Genomic DNA, 14,055 nt, shown 5'->3' with positions numbered 1-14,055 from the left:
GACTATGATGGTGGCGTAGGACCGGGCAGTGTTGCAACTGACTCCACAGCACCTAACAACAGGTTGTTAAAATTACTGTAGCTTTGCAGCATGTTTTGAAATTAGGAAATGTTCTCCTACTTTATTCTTCAAAATTGCTTTAGCTATTGGAGTTCCTTGTCATTCCATATAAATTTGTGGATTGGCGTATCTAATTCTATAAAGAAAGCTGTTGTCATTTTGAGGGGATTGTATTGAATTTATAGACTGCTTCTGGTAATATTAATTTAATTCTATTAAGCCTTCCAATCCATGAATACAAAATGTCCTTCTATTTATTTAGATCTTCTTTAATTCTTATAGAAATATTTTATAGCTTTCTGTGTAGAAGTTTTTCACCTTCCTGACTAAATTTTTTCCTAGGTACTCTATCAGATGCTATTGTAAATGGTAATATTTCCTCATTTTTCAGTTTGTTCAGTAGAAACCCTACTGACTTTTGTGTTGATCCTTACTTGATTCATTTATTAGTTCTAATAGCTTCCTTGTGGAATCTATGGGGTTTTCTGTGCATAAGATCATGTCATCTGTGTATAAGGGATAGTTTTACTTCCATATTCTTCATTTAAAAAAAATAGTTTTACTTCCACATTCTTCATTTAGATCTCTTTTTCTATCGTAGCCTGATTGTCCTGGCTAGTAACGCTAGAATGATACTGAATAGCAGTGATGTGAGTGGGCATCCTTATCTTGTCCCTGACCTTCATGAGAAGGCTCTCAGTCTTTCCCCACTGAGCATAATGTTAGCTGTGGGTTCTTCATAAATACTTTTTATTATGTTGAGGAGTTTCCCTTCCTTGGGGTTTTCAATGGTTTTAATCTTCTGCAAGTAGATGACCAGGGCTTTCTTCCAAGGCACCTTTGGGTGGATTTGAGCCATAAACCTTTTGGTTAGTAGCTGAGTGCTTAACCATTTGTGCCACACAGGGACCATAAGAGGATGTATGGGGTGGTATCAGCATCCAATTTTATTACAAATATATGAAACAACCACACAGAAAGAGATGGATGAAAAAAGTAATGACTTAAGTAGCTTTAGAAATGAGTGAAGATTATACAATAAAGGCAAAATGAACTGTACATAATTACTGTACTCTAGTTGATGAAGTTGTTTGCCATGGGGCATACATTAGCAACTTTGAAAGAACTATATGTGTATAATGGAATTGAAGAATTAAGTAAATGGACAGTGGACAGTGGTAGCCAGATTTTTCACTGTTGGAACTGGAGGTTACAAAGAAGGGGAGAAGACCAGAATGTTCTTTGAGGCAAGAGTTTACAGTAGGAGACACCAGCATGACCTCATGCTTAGCATAATATATATACGAATGGTTACATACAGAAATACAGTAAAATCCACAAAAGCCAGAACCTGTGTAAGGCAGAAACCTGTCAGAGAAGGAAAACTCAAATATTTTCCACTAAGCAAAAGAAAAGTAGTAAGACTGCACCCTGTCAAAGGTGGAAAATTGTGATACCCAGAAAAACACGACAGTCCCACAGAGTTCCAGCTCTCACAGATTTCATATATATGTGACCAGAAGAACTAGATGGCCAACCATTCTGACCAGGGGACAGAATAAATGGTCCTGGATACAATGAGAGAAAAATGTAGAACAAATTTCAATTTCTTTTAAAAAAGGTCAGACTTACTGGACCAGTTGAGACTAGAGCAACCCCCGAGACTATCAACCTGGGATACCCTTGAAACTTTGAAGTGAAACCACCCCGGGAACTCACCTTTCAGCTAAATAACAGACTCGCTCATGAAATAAAGAGTATCACCTGTGAGTACTCTGCACCTTTAAGAAAAAAATCTATGTGAGACCAAATGCTCAACAGTTACCCTAATGCGAGGATGAAAACGGGGAGCAGGGAAACTAGATTACTTGAAATGGAACAACTAGAATGGAAATAATGAGAATGTTGACACATTGTGAAAAATGTAACCAATGTCATTGAGCAATATGTACAGAAATTGTTAAAAGGGAACCTAATTTGCTATTCGAACTTTTGCCAAAACACAATATATTTTAAAAAATATAAATATGCGTATATAAACGAGTTAGTATACACATATATTTTCTTGCTGTCAGCTGAGAGATCTGAAAGCAACAGCACATCAGTAGAAATAAGCAAACTTAGCACCCTGATTCTGGTTTCTCGTATCATTCTCCAATAAAAAGAACCAAGGCTTCTTGAAGAAATGACTGATTCTAGGGCTCAGACAATTTAGTATTAGCTGGCCTCCATCTCACATGATGCCTCAGCATCCACGCTGAGCCACCTCCTCATCAATGTTTTCCAGTCCTCAGCTCCCCATAGTGGTCCCATTTAGTTTCCATAGCCACTCTCACTTACTTCCCGCTCTTAGTTTAAAAAAAACTAATGAACACCCCACCCCTGTACCCTAATAAAGACTGTGACCTAGGTCTCTCTCTCTTTACCCACCACCTTCCCACCTGTGCCATGGCCTAAGTGCACATTGTGTACCCCCAGGATCTGTGAGTAATGAAGCTCTTTAATCCATTTTTGTGTCTTGTGGTTGAAGGGTGACTTTCCATCGGGGCAATATAGGTAGTCCCTGACTTACGACATGCTCAAATTACAATGAACTGCACTTACTACAATCCCTTTTTGGGTTTTTTTTTTTTGTACATCTTATCATTTGTAGTATGTACCATATAAAATGCTGGAGCACCTAATTTGCTGATGTTATCATTCTCAGATGTTCATTTGCAGATGTTCGATTTTATGATTTACCATTCAAAACACTGCTAATTTAGTTTCCTAAACCAAATTAGGGGCTTCGGTTGCTTGAAAAAATGGACCCAAACACTGATCACTTTGCTAAAGTTGACAGGCAGATTCGGGAAGCAGTGAGATGTTACTCCAAAATAAATGAAGAAAAAAAGAAAGGACTGTACAGACAACTCTCACTAATTTTCTGACTCGAAATGCCATCCCCGTTTCCAGGGACAATCCAGTTGATTCAGAACCTTCCACATGTGGAATTATTACTGCAACTGGCAAAATGCCAGCATCATCCAACTCTTCTCCATCATTGGAGCAAATTTTTATGATCTGTGTATTTTTTTGTATGTATTAAAATATATTAGTAAGTTTATACGTAATGTTTCCAACTCCCAAAGACAAATAAAGGTCAGGTGTTATAAAGACACTGATGATAAAAAAAAAAACAAAAAAAAACGAGGCATTCAACTTACATCAGAGCTGACTTAAAACGGAGTTGTCAGAATGGAACCCCGCTGTAAGTTGGGGACTACCTGTATATATAACCTGGGCTATGGGAGATTACTCCCTGTCTCGCCCCATCAGGATGACAGCTGAGTTTTAAAATCAAATGCACTCAGGACAGGTAGGGAATATATCAGCTGTGGAATATCTTGTGATGTCAGAAAAGAAGTGCTAAAAGAACACACACACAAAATAGTGGTAGTATATCAAAGGGACACAAGGAAACAACTGAAAGCTCTCCCAATGGCCAAGGATGGAACAATCTGAGCAACAAAATAAATAAATAGTACTGGCTCATAACCCAAGATGTAATAACCATGAGCCTATACTGATAATAAATAAATGATTGAATAAATTAACACCTGGAGGAGAATATACAAATCTCCTATGTAGAATTCCAGATATATAGGTAATTCTCCACTCCGTAAGAGTAATCTGCACAAAGTGACTTCACTCCAAAGAGTACAATATGAACAGCTGAAAAAAGAGTAACTTTACAGTGGAGAAACACACAGCCAAGTGGCCAAGAATGATGTAAGTCATGTTGATAGCAGATACCTTTCATATGATGTGACTGAATGACATTTTTTTTTTTTAAATCTTAGTGGCTTTCCTACCAGAAGCCCATAAAAACTGTCTAAGAAAAACAGATAAATCTAATTGAGGGGTATTCACCAAAATACCTGACCTGTATGTCTTCAAACTGTCAAGATCAAAAACAAGAAAAGAATAAGAAACTGTCACAGTCAAGAAGTGCCCAGGAAGATATAATGATTATCTGTAATATGATATACTAGAACAGAAAAACAGCATTTGGGAAAAACTAAAGAAATGTGAATAAAGTGGGCATCACTTAAAAAGAATGTATCAGTAATGGTTCATGAAGTATAACAAATGTACCACGTAACTATAACCTAAAAACTACACCTAGTGCCACTGAGCCAATTCCAACTAATAGTGAACCTATAGGACTCACTGGAACTGCCCCATAGGGTTTCCAAGGCTGTAATCTTTACAGAAATAGACTGCCACACCTTTTTCCCACAAAGTGGCTGGTGAGTTCAAACCACTGATCTTTTAGCTAGCAGCCAAGTGCTTAACACCTACATCACCAGGGCTCCTTCCATATAACATGCTGTCATGGACTGAATTGTGTCCCCCCAAAATACTGTATCAATTTGGCCAGGCCATGATTCACAGTATTGTGTAATTGTCCACCATTTTGTCATCTGATGGGATTTTCCTATGTGTTTTAAATCCTATTTCTGTGATGTTAATGAGATGTGATCAGTGACAGTTATGTTAGGAAGCAGGACTCAATCTACAAGATTAGATTGTGTCTTAAGCCAATCTCTCTTGAGATATAAAAAAGAGATGTGAGCAGAGAGACACGGGAACCTCATACCACCAAACAAGCACTGCTGGGAGCAGACCACGTCATTTGCGCCCAGGGTTCCTGAGCGAAGAAACTCCTAGGCCAAGAACCCAATCCAATGCCACTGAGTCAATTCCAACTCATAGTGATCCTACAGGATAGAGGAGAACTACCTCATAGGGTTTCCAAGGAGTGCCTCGGGGATTTGAACTGCCAACCTTTTGGTTATTAGCCGTAGCTCTTAACCACTCCACTACCAAGGGAAAATTGATAACAAGGACTTTCTCTAGAGCCAATAGAGAAAGAAAGCATTCCCCTGGAGCAGTGATCTGAATTTGGACTTCCAGACTAGCACACTGTAAGAGAATAAATTGGTCTTTGTTAAAGTTATCCACTTGTGGTATTTCTGTTACAGCAGCACCAGATGGAAAAGATGGACGTTAATAATAAACCTCATGCAGAATTGGGGAGGGTGAATATAGAAGCTCTCTGTACTATTTTTAAACTTTTTTTGTAAATCTGAAACAATTCTAAACCAAAAAAGTTTATTAATAAAAAAGTATACTGGATAAATAAGAATACAAGACTAACAAAATGAAGTAATGTTAGCAAGATGGCAATACTGGCAGCTCGAAGCTCCTAACCGTCCACAGAAACATAGAAAAACAAACACAATCTGTCAGAACCAACTTTGTTAAACTCTAGAAAATAGTTTGGAGTTTACAGCAATCAAACAAATGCTGAATCAAAAAAAAAAACTTGGCCTTAAAAATGACAGGAAAGTTTTATAGCTTATTAAATTTTTACTGTGCTTTAAGTGAAGGTTTACAAATCAAGTCAGTTTCTCATACAAGATTTATATACACCTTGCTATACACTCCTAATTGCTCTCCCCATAATGAGACAGCCCGCTCCTTCCCTCCACTCTCTCTTTTCATGTCCATTCCTCCAACTTCTGACCCCCTCTGTTCTCTCATCTCCCCTCCAGATAGGAGATGACAACATTGTCTCAAGCATCTACTTGATCCAAGAAGTTCATTCTTCACCAGCATCTTTTCTATCCCATTGTCTAGTCCAATCCCTGTCTGAAGAGATGGCTTTGGGAATGGTTCCTGTCTTGGGCTAAAAGAAGGTCTAGGGCCATGACCACCATGTTCCTTTTAGTCCCAGACAGACCATTAAGTCTGGTCTTTTTACAGGAATTTGGGGTCTGCATCTCACTGCTCTCCTGCTCCTTCAGGGGGTCTCTTGTGTTACCTGTCAGGGAGTCATAGTTCTTCTGGTCTCAGGCTGACGTAGTCTCTGATAATGTGGCCCTTTCTGTCTCTTGGGCTCATGATTACCTTGTGTCCTTGGTGGTCTTCATTCTCCTTTGCTCAGGTGGGTTGAGACCAATTGATGCATCTTAGATGGCCACTCACTAGCGTTTAAGACCCCAGAGGCCACTCTCCAAAGTGGGATGCAGAATGTTTTCTTAATAGATTTTATTGTGACAATTGACTTAGATGTCCCCTGAAACCATGGTCCCCCAAACCCTGCCCCTGATACACTGGCATTCGAAGCATTCAGTTTATTCAGAGAACTTCTTTGTTTTTGGTTTAGTCCAGTTGTGCTGACCTCTCCTGTATTGTGTGTTGTCCTCCCCTTCACCTAAAGTAGTTCTTATCTACTGTCTAATTAGTGAATACCTCTCTCCCTCCCTAACTCCCTCCCCCCTCTCAAAACCATCAAAATACTTTCTTCTCTGTTTAAACTATTTCTCGAGTTCTTCTAAGAGTGTTATTATACAATATTTGTCCTTTTGCAACTGACTGTCACTCAGCATAACCATGTTATGAAAAGTTTAACAGTTTCATCACTGTTCTTTATGGATGAACAGTATTCTATTGTGTGAATATGCCATAATTTATTTATCCATTCATCCATTGATGGCACCTTGGTTGCTTCCATTTTCTGCTATTGTAAACAGTGCTGCAATGAATACTGGTATGCATGTATCTATTCAAGTAAAGGCTCTAATTTCTCTAGGATATATTCCAAGGAGTGGGACTGCTGGATTGTATGGCAGTTCTATTTACAACTTTTTAAGGAAGCACCAAATCGATCTTGAAAGTGGTTATATTATTTTACATTCCCACTAGCAGTGTATAAGCATTCCAGTCTCTCCACAACCTCTTCAACATTTAGTATTTTGTGTTTTTTGGATTAATGCCAGCCTCGTTGGAGTGAGATGGAATCTCACTGTAGTTCTGATTTGTATTTCTCTAATGGCTAATGATCGTGAGCATAACCGCATGTATCTGTTAGCTATGTGAATGTCTTCTACGGTGAAGTGTGTCTGTTCATACCTTTTGCCCATTTTTTAACTGGGTTGTCTTTTTGTAGTTGAGTTTTTGCAGTATCATGTAGATTTTACAGATCAGGTGCTGATTGGAAATGTCAGAGCTAAAAACTTTTTCCCTGTCTGCAGGAAATCTTTATACTCTTTTGGTGAAGTCTTTGGATGAACATAGGTGTTTGATTTTTATGAGCTCCCACTTATCTAGTTTTTCTTCTGCATTTTTAGTAATGTTTTGTATGCTGTTCCTGCCATGTATTAGGGCTCCTAATGTCCCTATTTTTTCTTCCATGATCTTTATTGTTTTAGATTTTATATTTAGGTCTTCGATCCATTTTGAGTTAATTTTTGTACACAGTGTGAGGTACAGGTCTAGTGTCCTTTTTTTGCAGAAGGATATCCAGTTATGCAGGCACCATTTGTTAAAAAGACTATCTTTTCCCATTTAACCGATTTGGGGACTTTGTCAAATATCAACTGCTCATATGTGGATGGATTTATGTCTGGATTCTCAATTCTGTTCCACTGGTCTCTGTATCTGTTGTTGTACCAGTATCAGGCTGTTTTGACTAATGTGGTGGTATAATAGGTTCTAAAATCAGGTAGAGTGAGGCCTCCCACTTTGTTCTTTTTCAGCGATGCTTTACTTATCCGGGGCTTCTTTCCCTTCCATATGAAGTTGGTGATTTGTTTCTACATCTCATTAAATAATGTCATTGGAATATGGATCGGAATTGCATTAAATCGATAGATGGCTTTTGGAATAGACATTTCTACAATGTTAGTCTTCCTATCCATGAGCAAGGTATGTTTTTCCACTTACGTAGGTCATTTTTGGTTTCTTGCACAAGTGTTCTGTAGTTTTCCTTGTATAAGTCTTTTACATCTCTGGTAAGATTTATTCGTATTTTATCTTCTTGGGGGCTACTATAAATGGTATTGATTTGGTGATTTCCTCTCTGATGTTCTTTCTGTTGGTGTAGAGGAATCCAACTGAATTTTTTATATTTATCTTGTATCCTGATAATTTGCTGAACTCATCTATTAGTTTCAGTAGTTTTCTGGAGGATTCCATAGGGTTTATGTGTATAAGACCATGTCATCTGCAAATAGAAATACTTTTACTTCTTCCCTGCCAATCTGGATGCACTTTATTTATGTCGCATAACTGCTCTGGTTAGGACACAATGTTGACTAAGAGTGGTGATAAAGGGCATCACTGTCTGATTCCCAATCTCAAGGGGGAATACTTTCACTCTCTCCATTTAGGATGATGTTGGCTATAGGCTTTGTATAAATACCCTTTATTATGTTGAGGAATTTTCCTTCTATTCCTATTTTGCTGAGAGTTTTTATCTGAATGGGTGTTCAACTTTATCAAATGCCTTTTCTATAGCAACTGATAAAATCATGTGATTCTTTTGTTTTATAAATATGAATTACATGAATTGTTTTTCTAATGTTGAACCATCCCTGCATACCTGGTATGACTCCCACTTGGTCATGGTGAATTATTTTTTTGATATGCTGCTGAATTCTACTGAGATTTTGTTGCGGATTTTTACATCTAAGTTCATGAGGGATACAGGTTTGTAATTTCCTTTTTTTGTGTTGTCTTTACCTGCTTTTGGTATCAGGGATATGCTGGCTTCACAGAATGAGTTTGGGAGTATTCTGTCCTTTTCTATGCTCTGAAATACCTTTAGCAGTAGTGGTGTTAACTCCTCTCTGAATGTTTGGTAGAACTCTGCAGTGAAGCTGTCCAGGACAGGGCTTTTTTTTGTTGGGCCTTTTTTTGATTATCTTTTCAATCTCTCCTTTTGTTATGGGTCTATTTAGTTGTTCTACCTCTGCTTGTGTTAGTTTAGGTAGGTAGTGTGTTTCTAGAAATTCGTCCATTTCTTCTAGGTTTTCAAATTTGTTAGAGTACTATTTGTCATAGTAATCTGCTATGATTCTTTTAATTTCAGTTGGGTCTGTTGTAATATCACCCATCTCATTTCTTATTAGGGTTATATGCTTCCTCTCCTCTGTTTTGTTTTGTCAGTTTGGCAAATGGTTTTTCAATGTTGTTAATTTTTTCAAAGAACCAGATTTGGTCTTGTTAATTCTTTCAATTTTTTTTTTGTTTTGTTTTCTATTTTCACTCAGTTCTCCTCTAATTTTTATTATTTCCTTTCTTCTGGTGCCTGAGGGTTTCTTTTCTTGCTCTCTATTTGTTCAAGTTGTAGGGATAATTCTTTGGTTTTGGCCCTTTCTTCTTTTTGGATGTGTGCATGTATTGATATAAATGGACCTCTGAGCTCTGTTTTCCCTATATCGCAAAGGATCTGCTCGGAAGTATTTTCATTCTCACTGGATTCTATGAATTTCTTTATTCCATCGATAATGTCTTTTATAACCCAGTCTTTTTTGAATGGTGTATTGTTCAGTTTCCAAGTATTTGACTTCTTTTCCCTGCTTTTTCTGTTACTGATTTCTACATTTATGGCCTTATGGTCAGAGAAGATGCTTTCTAATACTTCACTGTTTTGGATTCTGCTAAGGCTTCCTTTATGACGTAATACGTGGTCTCTTCTAGAGAACATTCCATATGTACTAGAAAAAGTATACTTGGATGCTGTGGGGTGGGGTGTACTGTATATGTCTATGAGATCAAGTTGGTTGACTGATACTGGCATTTAGATCTTCCATGCCTTTACTGAGCTTCTTTATTGATGTGCTGCCCTTCACCGAAAGTGGTGTCTTGAAGTCTCCTACTATTATTTTTCTACTGCTATTCACAAGGTTCTCACTGGCTAATGCTTTTCAGAAGTAGACTACCAGGTCCTTCTTCCTGGTCTGTCTTAGTCTGGAAGCTCAGCTGAAACCTGACCTCCATGGGTGATCCTGCTGGTATCTGAATACCGGTGGCATAGTTTCCAGCATCACAGCAACCCACAAGCCCCCACAGTATGAAAAACTGACAGACACATGGAAGAATAGAAGAGATCCACATTTATGCCTGTTCCCAAGAAATGTGATCCAACTGCATGTGGAAATTATAGAACAATGCCATTAATATCACACGCAAGCAAAATTTTGTCGAAGATCATTCGAAAATGGCTGCAGCAGTATATTGACAGGGAACTGCCAGAAATTCAGGCCAGTTTCAGAAAAGGACGTGGAACCAGGGATATCATTGCTGATGTCAGATGGATTCTGGCTGAAAGCAGAGAATACCAGAAGGATGTTTCCCCGTGTTTTATTGACTATGCAAAGGCATTCGACTGTGTGGATCATAACAAATTACGGATAACACTGCCAAGAACGGGAATTACAGAACACTTAATTGTGCTCACAAGGAACCTTTACATAGATCAAGAGGCAGTTGTTTGGACAGAACGAGGGGATACTGAGTGGTTCAACGTCAGGAAAGGTGTGTGTCAGGGTTGTATTCTTTCACCACACCTTTTCAATCTGTATGCTGAACAAATAATACGAGAAGCTGGACTATAGGAAGAAGAATGGGGTATCAGAATTGGAAGAAGACTCATTAACAAACAGCATTATGCAGATGACACAACCTTGCTTGCTGTAAGTGAAGAGGACTTGAAGCACTTGCTACTAAAGATCAAAGACCACAGCCTTCAGTATGGATTGCACCTCAACATAAAGAAAACAAAAAACCTCACAACTGGACCAATGAGCAACATCGTGATAAACAGAGAAAAGATTGAAGTTGTCAGGGATTTCATTTTACTTGGATCCACAATCAACAGCCATGGAAGCCGAATTCAAGAAATCAAAAGACACACTGCATTGGGTAAATCTGGCGAGACTACATCTTACATACTTTGGACATGTTGTCAGGAGGGATCAGTCCCTGGTGAAGGACATCATGCTTGGCAGAGTACAGGGTCAGCGGAAAAGAGGAAGACACTCAATGAGGTGGATTGACACAGTGGCTGGAACAATGAGCACAAGCATAACAACGATTGTAAGGATGGCTCAGGACTCGGCAGTGTTTCGTTCTGGTGTGCATAGGGTCGCTATGAGTCAGAACCGACCCGACAGCACCTAACAATAAAAGAAAAACACTATTATTGTGGAGCCGTCTATGTCACATTTCAATGTTGTTGAAGTTTGTCTTATGTATCTTGCAGCCCTGTTAACGGGTGCATAAATATTTAATATGGTTATATCCTTGTAAAAATTGTCCCTTAAATCATTACATAGTGTCCCTCCTTATCCTTTATGATAGATTTAGCTTTGAAGTCTGTTTTGTCAGAAATTAATATTGCCACTCCTGCTCTCTTTTGACTGTTGTTTGCTTGATATGTTTTTTTCCATCCTCGAGTTTTAGTTTGTTTCTGTCTCTAAGGTGTGTCTCTTGTAGGCAGCATAGAGATGGATTACGTTTTCTAATCCATTCTGCCACTCTCTGTCTCTTTATTGGTGCATTTAGTCCATGTATACTCAGGGTAATTATGGACAGGTATGAATTTAGTGCTGTCATGTGTCTTTTTTTTTCTTTTGTATGTTGTTGACAGTTTCTTTTTCCCACTTAATTTTTTGTGCTGAGTAGTTTACCTTTATATAGTCTTTTCCTCTTACTCATTTTGTTGATTTTGTTTTTTTTGAATATTTTTGTCTTGTATTTTATTTTGATGTGTAGGACAGCATGTCTTCTTTGTGGTTACCTTAATATTTACCCCTATTTTTCTAAATTTAAACCTAACTTTTATTTCTTTGTATCATTTTGTCTTCCTCTCCATATGAAAGATCTGTAACTACATTTCTTAGTCCCTCTTAATTGTTTTAATGTTGTCTTTTCTTACATAACATTGCTGTTTCCCTGTTTTGAGCATTTTATCTTGATTTATTTTTGTGATTTCTCTGTCAGGGTTGACATCTGATTTCTCTGTCCAGTGTTCTAGTGTTGGGTTGATACCTGATATTATTCATTTTCCAACCAAAGAACTCCCTTTAGTATTTCTTGTACTTTTGGTTTGGTTTTGACAAATTTGCTGAACTTCCGTTTATCTGGAAATGTCCTAATTTCACCTTCATATTTGAGAGACAGCTTTGCTGGACATATGATTCTTGGCTGGTAATTTTTTTCTATCAATGCTTTATATAAGTCATCCCATTGCCTTCTTGCCTACATGGTTTCTGCTGAGTAGTCTGAGTTTATTCATATTGACTCCCCTTTGTAGGTGGCTATTTGTTTATCCCTCACTGCTCTTAAAATTCTCTTTATGTTTGGTTTTGGCAAGTTTGATTATAATATGTCTTGGTGACTTTCTTTTAAAATGTACCTTACGTGGCATTCGATGAGCATCTTCGATATCTTCTCACCTTTCACGATATGAGGGAAGTTTTCCGCCAACAAATCTTCAACAATTCTCTATTTTCTGTTATCCCTCCCTGTTCTGGTACTCCAGTCACTCGTAGGTTATTTCTCTTGATAGAGTCCCACGTGATTCTTAAGGTTTCTTCATTGTTTTAAATTCTTTTATCAGGTTTCTCTTCAAATACATTGGTGCCAAATGCTTTATCTTCAAGTTCACCAATTCTGCCTTACACTCACTCAATTCTGCCTGTCTGACTTTCTATTGAGTTGTTTAATTCTGTAATTTTATCATTAATCTTCTAAATTTCTGATTGGTGTCTATGGATTCTTGCAGTTTATTAAATTTTTCATTATGCTCCTGAATAACCTTTTTAATTTCTTCAACTGCTTTATCTGTGTGTTCCTTGGCTTGTTCTGCGTACTGCCTCATTTCCTTCCTGATGTCTTGAAGGGTTCTGTATATTAAACTTTTGTATTCTGCATCCGGTAATTCCAGGAAGGCACTTTCATCTCAAATATCCCTTGATTCTTTGTTTTGAGAGCTTGCTGAGGCGATCATTATATGACTTGATATTGACTGTTGTCTCTGAGCCATCTATAAGTTATTGTATTAATTTATGTTTGCTTACTGTATCATAGCTCCTTGCTTTCTTTTGTTTTGATATGCCCAAATGGGCTGCTTGAGTGAGCTAGCTTGATTATTTTTGCCTTAGAAGCTTTGACGTCCTGTCTCCAGGTGGCTACAGCTGTTATGAGGTATATCAGTCTAGGAGTCCATTCTCTTTTTTTGTATGAATTCAGCTCAGGTGTCCAGGGAGCTGATCATCAAGTGTGTGGTACAGGCTCTGTCCTACAGTGTTAGAGGGGCAGGGGTGATTGGTGTAGGTACTGGTATCTGGTTGAAACAGGCGGTCATGCTCCGAACAAGGCAGGGGGCTGAGAATAATCCCCCAAGTATCTCTGAGGAAAGCGTTTCCCTCTTCCCTACAGCATACAGGTGGGTGGGTTCTGCAGATGGACCATGGGCACCCAGTGTTTTTGGTTGTGAGTACTGGGAGGTACCAGTTATCGCTGGACCTCTTTTGTGGGTGGCTGGGTGACCTAAGTGTAGCCACCAGTCCTTAGGCCCCTGATGTGGGTAGGTGAGGACCCTCTTTAATAGGCAAAGTTGTGTCAAACACCCAACTCTCCACCACACAGGTGAAACACTTGTAGTCTGCCAACAAGGGCCTATTCTCCTGAAATAGGCCCACACAGGTCCACGTAGAGGGGACAGGTTCTGAAAGTCCATGGACTGTTTATGCTGGACAGGAGTCACTTCTCTTCTGAGCTCCCCCTTTCTTCCCCAGAAACCATATCCATTCAGCCATTCAACCTACCACTTTCCACCTTCTCATCTCACCTCCGGACAGGAGCTGCCCATTTACTCTTCTCTATCTACTTGAACTAAGAAGCACACTCTTCATTAGTATCATTTTATGTCTTACAGTCCAGTCTAATCTTTGAAGAGTTGGCTTCTAGAATGGTTTTGGTTCTGGGTTAACAGAGAGTCTGGGGCCCATGTCTTCTGGAGTTCCTCTAGTCTCAGTCAGATCATTAAGTCTGGTCTTTTTACATGAATTCGAGTTCTGCACCACACTTTTCTGCTGCTCTGTCAGGGACTCTTGCGTTCCCTATCAGGGAGGTCATAGGTGGTAGCCAGACACCATC

The 14,055-nt window shown here is 38.6% G+C and overlaps 1 protein-coding gene across 11 annotated transcripts in view; it reads right to left on the bottom strand.

Annotated features, from left to right (window-relative positions):
- The window catches only part of ZNF248 (zinc finger protein 248), an 85,394-nt gene that overhangs the window by 24,355 nt on the left and 46,984 nt on the right, over positions 1-14,055 (bottom strand). The gene's annotated exons all lie outside the window — the stretch shown is intronic.

This window comes from Elephas maximus, chromosome 8, assembly GCF_024166365.1.
Source record: "Elephas maximus indicus isolate mEleMax1 chromosome 8, mEleMax1 primary haplotype, whole genome shotgun sequence".
NCBI lineage: Eukaryota > Metazoa > Chordata > Mammalia > Proboscidea > Elephantidae > Elephas > Elephas maximus.
This window is presented reverse-complemented; position numbering and strand designations above follow the sequence as displayed.